Source organism: Colobus angolensis, unplaced genomic scaffold (assembly GCF_000951035.1).
Source record: "Colobus angolensis palliatus isolate OR3802 unplaced genomic scaffold, Cang.pa_1.0 Scaffold41, whole genome shotgun sequence".
NCBI lineage: Eukaryota > Metazoa > Chordata > Mammalia > Primates > Cercopithecidae > Colobus > Colobus angolensis.
This window is the reverse complement of record NW_012117488.1, coordinates 10,380,472-10,387,929: the sequence shown is the minus strand read 5'-3', so window position 1 is coordinate 10,387,929 and position 7,458 is coordinate 10,380,472. Positions and strand designations below refer to the sequence as shown.

Below are 7,458 nucleotides of genomic sequence, written 5' to 3'. Positions count from 1 at the left end.
TTCAGCATTAAAAAGAAGGAAAGCCTGTAGGTGAGTTAGCTAAGTACAAAAGACAAATTTCATATGATCCCTTCACATATGGAATCTAAAAATCTGAACTCATAGCAACAGATATTACAGCGGTGGTTACCAAAATCTGGAAGGTGGGAAATTGGGGAGTTGTTAGTTAAAAGATAAAAAATTTCAATTAGGAGAAATAAGGTCAAGTTATCTACTGTACAATATAGTGACTACAGTAAATAACAATGTATTCTATTTTGAAAATCACTGAGAGTAGATTTTAAATATTCTCAACAAAAAAGATAAGTATGTAAGTAATGCATATGTTAATTAGCTGGATTGAACTATTCCACAATGCACACATATTTCAAAGCATCATGTTGTACATGATAAATATATGCAATTTTTATTTGTCAATTTTTTTAAAGCAGTAACATTAAAGAAAGAGGAAAAGGCCGAATATTTTAATATTACCTATTTAGGAATAAAAATTTTCCTTACAACTACAACAAATTTCACCAGCAGTATCTTCAAAGATGTTTGTTAAGTAGCTCATATATTATTTGAAACTGTCCTTTTCTTCTTAGTCCTTGCTACAGAAAATTTCCCCAACACTATCTCACCTAGTGAAATACTTATGCCTTAGTAGGCATAAATAAGCTAACATATGTATGTTTGTGTTTCAGTAGGGATTAATAAACTAAACTGATTCATTCTCTCTGTCAGGTAGAAATTCTTTCTTAGAAACAATTGGTTAAGGAAATATTTGATCCATTTGGCACAGGTAATTCCAGACAAACAAGAAAATAAATAATCTTATATGTTCTTGCGAACAGATAGTGATAGTTGCAAGATATGAATTAAGTAAATTTTAACAAGCAGTATAATTATTTCTGTTAGATAATCCTTAATCTCATCTATGAAATGTAAAGGAAAGAAATGCCTTCCAATAACAGGAAAAGTGAGAGAGTAAGAGGTATAAAAAATTGAGATGTGTCTCCTTTCTGGTTAGTTCAGCGCGAGAAGCCATGAGCAGCAAAGTCTCTTGCCACACCGTGTATGAGGTGATGCAGGAATTCCCGCAAGGGAACCAGCGCAAGGGCCCCAAGTCTGGAGACAGCGGAGTTGCAGATTAGTTTGAGGAACTGTGACCCACAGAAGGGCAAGCGCCTCTCGGTCACCGTCAGGCTTAAGTCCACTCCCCGCCCCAAGTTATCTGTGTGTGTCCTGGGGGACCGGCAACACTGTAACGAGGCCAAGGCCGTGGATATCCCCCACATGGACATCAAGGCGCTGAACAAACTCAACAAAAATAAGAAACTGGTCAAGAAGCTAGCCAAGAAGTATAATGCATTTTTGGCCTTAGAGTCTCTGATCAAGCGGATCCCACAAACCCTGGGTCCAGGCCTAAATAAGGCAGGAAAGTTCCCTTCCCTGCTCACACACAACGAAAACATGGCGGCCAAACTGGATGAGGTGAAGTCCACCATCAAGTTCCAAATGACGAAGGTGTTATGTCTGGCTCTGGCGCTGGCCACGTGAAAATGACAGACGATGAGCTTGTGTAAAACATTCACCTGGCTGTCAACTTCTTCGTGTCATTGCTTAAGAAAAACTGGCAGAATGTCCGGTCCTTGTATATCGAGAGCACCATGGGCAAGCCTCAGCACCTATATTAAGGCACATTTGAATAAATTCTACTGCTACCAAAAAGAATTGTGATGTCTTTCAGCAAAACAATTTTAGCACCTGTGTCATCTCTGGCATTTTTCTACATACTAGCCACTGAGGTAAATTGGAGAGTAGGGCGTGATGGAAGGAAGAACTTAAATATTTCTAAATTTTAATTATTCTGATTTAAAAGATAACGAAGTCGAAATAGGTCAAAATTAAAACTCTGGGGAAGAGTTCCCTTTTTTTCCATGTATGGGAAATGAAACAGCACCAGGTAAAATGGGGTTTACTATGTTTGCAAACTTTATTAGAAATTAGCTGTTTCTAGGGAGCTGAAACATTTCAACCAGTGCCAACAGAGAAGGCAGGAACCTTTGTATTTCGAAAGAATAATGAAACTAAAGAGTTGCAGCCAAATTTTGAAGGGAAATCCAAATGCTGTTTGGGGAAAAGATGACTAAATGAATTACCAACGGCTGTTTGTCACCTCCCAAAGTTCTGTTGCAGAAAGACATTACTGAATAGCTTTTATAATCTTTTTTTCTTATCCTTTTCTTTCAAATCAAGTCAAGCGGAATATAGTTAAAGGCTTAATTTTCACTGAAATGTTCCGTGTGAAATTAGACCTTCTGAATCCAACTTTTCCCAGCAGCCTTTTTTTTTTTAAGCAGTAAGTAATCAGTGTTTAATTACTTGACTTTTACACGGTACAACCTTTGAGACCTTGCCGACTTAGTGAGACTTCAAGGTGTATTGTTCAGAGTGTTCAAAGACCCTGTATGTCTTGTTAGCATTAACAATAGTAAGATTAGAAATGGAGAAAGTGGACTATAACATGCTCTTTGGATACACCATTGCACACATGATAAAAGCCTCAGATTATTTAACTTTTGATGTTACCAGGCACAAGGTAGAAAAGGAAACATAATTCTGTGCTTATGTTTTTACTTGTGATTTCAGTTTTGTTACTAATGACTGGAGCTTGAGGCCTTCAGATGAAAGATATGTCTTTGTGACTATAAAACAGAAAATGAAGGCAAGAGTTGGCAGAAATTTTTATTCTATGAGAACAGACAAATATATAATTCAGAACCATAGTATGTGCTTTCGTGATTATTTATGAGCTCTATATATGTTAAGTGTATTCCCTCTTTTGAGGTTTTGCAGATGGAGTCTGTAAGTAAGAGACTTTATGTTAACCCAAATTAAAACTCATACTACTTTAAAATTGTTTTACAGACTCGATCTATGTAAAAATTATCATATTAATACAGTTTACTTCTTAATTTTTAATCAAATGTCAAGACACCAAATACATTAATATAAGGAAGAAAATTATAGAGTGCTCCATTTATACCAGTAACAAATTAAAGACATCTGTGTGATACATGGAAAAAATTAATCCAATGACCTTGTGTCGTTTTAAACATATGCCATTTCGACCCTACCGACGCCAAAAAAATTTTAAAAGAATTTGAGATTCATTTCTGTTTAGTTTGCTTGCTTGTGCTGCTGTGGCAAAACACCACAAACTAGGTAATTTATAAATAATAGAAATTTATTTCTCAGTTTTAGAAACTGGGAAGTCCAAGATCAAGACACCAGCAGGTCGGTGTCTGGAGAAGACCTTTCCTCATAGATGGCGCAGTCTAGGTGTCAGGACGTGGCAGAAGAGAACAAACGCACTTCCTCAAGATCGTTTATAAGAGCCCTAATCCCATCCATGAGGGCTCTTCTCTCCTCTTAATCACTTCTTAAAACCTTTTTATGCCTAGTGTTCCATTATTGGAATGCTAAGCATGTGGGAGTTATTTATATCCTACTGCTCAAGGTCATCACTAAGGTCTGATTACAAAAATTTTAAAAATTGCAACCTCAGGCATAAATGGGTTAGAGACCCTCACCTCTAAATACTATCACATGGGCAATTAAGTTGCAGCATATGAATTTTGGGGAAAGCATTCAGATCACTCCAATTGCCCACAAGCACAAATACATATATAATAAAAAATCAAAGGGAAATATAAATTAAAAATTCTCAGAAATAATGACTGTCTTGGCAAAGGCTTGCAAATATGGAGTTATTGGTCACTTATTTTGATCTTTCATGTTTGATTATTATTTATGATAAGTTATGATCTCTTTCTGGTGTTTGCTTTTTCAAAAAAATTTTTAGCCTCTAGGCGAACATGGTAGTAGCCCATCCTACTGCAGGGACTAACTACATTCACAGTAAGTAGACAGTGTTGCTTCTTTTTTTTTTTTTTAAGATAAACTGATAATTTTCTTCTTATTCCTCATCTATACCAACAAAGAGAACTAATGTACGTTAGATATATTTGGGTGTTGTCATAATTTTATTCCATTTTGCTTTCCTATATTTTCTGATTTTTTGCAATAATTATGTATTTCCTTATCATCAGAAAAAGCAATAAACGTGGTTCATATAAATAATTTTAAACTGTTTTAAAAATTTTTTTATTATACTTTAAGTTCTAGGGTACACGTACACAATGTGCAGGTTTGTTACATATGTATACGTGTGCCATGTTGGTGTGCTGCACCCACTAACTCGTCATTTACATGAGGTATATCTCCTAATGCTATCCCTCCCCCCTCCCCTCACCACACGACAGGCCCCAGTGTGTGATGTTCCCCTTCCTTTGTAAAACTATTTAAAAAGGAACAATCCAGAGAAAATACATTTGTTTTTACCTAGAATTAGGTTAATTTATGTGAATTGAGAAACTTTGAAAGAAAAAAGTGCAAATCAACTAAAAATGAGGGTTTGACCATGCATATTCCTTTTTTAGTGTGATGTTTATAGCACAACCATTGATACAATGATAGCCACTTCCAAAGAGTTGCCATGAGGTTCAAGTGAGATAGAATGAATGCACCTAGCACTGAGATTGGTGGGATTCAGCATCTGAAAGGGGGAACAGGAGAAGAAGGAAGAGAAGATGGAGGTGAAGACAGAGACAGTCAGAGACTGTGAAGGAGACAAAGACGAAGACACAGGCCCAGACCACCCAGAGCAACCCCACACTGTACATGTTGCTGTTTTTCTCTCCCCTTGCAGCTGTAAGTTATCTATCTGAATGATATGTGCAATTTTGAGTGTTCTCTACTTTTTATATGTACTACTGCTACTATTTATAGCTGTCTCTGCCAGTTTAGGCCTTTTTCACAAAGAGAATCTCATTTAATCATTACAGGTGCCATGTGAGATGGACACTTTCTCCATTTTTAGGAAGAAGCTGAGATTCACAGAGCTTGACTAATTTGCCAGAATTCACACAAAACCAGAAGAGATTCAGATAATTTAAGCTCCAATCTCTTTGTTTACATAGGACTTTTAAAATCTTAAGACAATTTCCATTTTTCCTTTAAAATCTATCTTTTTGTTGTTCTCAGGGCTAAAGTAAAAATTTTAAAAACATATATATGAGGAAGTAATATGCACAGCAGCAAAAATCTTCATCTGAAACTGTAGTCTTTTTTTCAGGACACAGTACAAATGACTGCATAAGTTTAATGGGGCAATGAATTTCTTGTGTAAGGATTTCAACTAAAATGAACAATTTTATTTTAGCCATACTCACTTCAAATATGGGAATTCTGGCCCCACTAAAACAATTCTTCCAATTCTTTTAAGAAGGATACTCTAGATTATTTCATTGTTATTGATTTTGAAATGTAAATAAAATCAGGAAAACAATGAGCAAAGCAATCTACACTTTTTGTTCAGAATTTGTTAGTTTTATTAAATTTATATCAGATATCTTCTTTTTTCATGACATTGGAAAAAATATTTCTTCTTTTCTGCACCCTTTTTTTGTACCCAAAAGAACCATTTTGGCTGCCTAGTTTATCTGTACTTGATGCATAAAAGAAAAAAAAAAACTAATTTGTTGTTTAACAAAGGTAGTAAAGCATCATTTTGCCAGTAAAACTTTTTAAATTTGTTGAACAATTCTTCCATACTTTATAAATTATTTCTATCTAATTGTAGCTACATTTAAGTTAATTTAAAGCATTTTCTCAATAAAAATGTAATGTTTATATTTTTCTATTACTTCCAATTGTTTTGTATCAATTTGATAATTGATTAATCATGAAATTTGGCAAATTTTCATTTTATCTGGCAATTTTCTGAAAACAAAAAGCTCATTTTTTTTCCTTTTTTAAACAAACAAATGCAACTGGTTTACTTTAGTTTGAAGCTTGACCTAACTTGGAAATAAACAACTGGCCTAATCATGTATACAGTAGAGATATTTAATTAAAACCATATAAAGTCTGCCTTGATGGACTATGACATAGAAACACTCAGCTGTGTTCTTATGCTCATGTAAGAAGTCACTGAGGCGACAGCACTTTACATTAACCATCCGCCTAACACTAGTTGATCCTTACATCACAATTCAAATTGGTGATAGAGGTTGTGCAACATGGGAAGTAAATTAAAACTTTCAAAATCTCTCCTTAGTTTGCATTTCCTTTTTAAGAATAGTTAGATTTTGACTGCTTCCTGTTGTTTCTGTCTTTCTGCAGGGTCTAAGAATTTCCCCTGGGGATGGGGAGAAAGTGGTTGGGGGAAAGCAAGGGAGGGTATATATTTACATTATGAACAAAAATGAAGACAGATAATCTTTTCTTTCTAAACTACAATAGAGAAATACATATATATCAATGACTTAGAGTGCCCTACCTGAATGACCAGAAACAAAAGTTACCTGTACCTTTGGGCTGTCAGGCTGTGATAAACTATAAAGGGTTTCTGTTCAAAGATGATTTAATACTGTTAACAGGGAAAGAAGGCAGCAGGGCATATCCTTTGGAGACTAATATTCTTCATATCTGAAATGCAGTTTTGGTTAAGGTCTCCAAAAAAGACTTTCAGAGATTGGGAACCTGCATGTTTTTTCAATGGAATTTGACAAGCGTGGCATTTCTTACATAGCAGGCATGCCAGGTAACGTTTGTCAGAGAATCTTAGTTGCTTGTGGTATTTGCTAAATTGTAAGTTATTTGAAATACATAATTGTTTCTAAATTTTAATTTGATATATATTTTAAAGTATACGTGTGTGTGTGTGTGTGTGTGTGTGTGTGTGTTGGAGAGAAGGAGATTGACTTATAAATTGAACGTTTAGAAAATAGAAAGCAGTAAGACCTTTCTCTTTTTTTCCCAAAGCAGATTTTTAAAGTTAGTTGAAATATTCTTAAATCCTCACAATGTTATCAATAAATTCTGAGTATATGTCACATAAATGAGAGTTTCTTTCTCCTCAGGATGAATTTCCAAAAAAAATGTTTCTTGGTATATACTATTTTGAGTTTCCTAATTTGCTTCTCACTGGATAATTTATAAATGTGAAGCCAGAGCTGGTCAGTTTTAATAGAAATTATTAAATTATTTGTCTTAGTCTAGAAATAATATTATTAAAATTTACATGTAATATATATGAGTATGTATATATGCAATACCAATCTTAATTTGTGAAGAATGTCTTTTCCTATGTGTATAGGAAAGGAAAATAATATACTTTTTCAAAGTTTGTAAAGCACAATTTGATATTTTGGTGATAAAAAAATGAGACTGTGCTCAGTCAAAAGATGACTTCCTAAATAAGTTATTTAGCTAAAATAGAAACAACACTTAATTTTGCCCTAATTAGATACATGTAAAGAAAAAGATCACTTCTCATGTGAATAGGCAAATACAATTGTATCAAGGATAATTAAAAATATATTTTTTATTCGAATATTTTTAAAATTT

General features: G+C 34.2%; 1 pseudogene; it reads left to right on the top strand.

Moving 5' to 3' along the window:
- Window positions 1-1,028: 1,028 nt before the first annotated feature.
- LOC105521819 lies at window positions 1,029-1,679 on the top strand (annotated as a pseudogene).
- The last annotated feature ends 5,779 nt before the right edge of the window (window positions 1,680-7,458 follow it).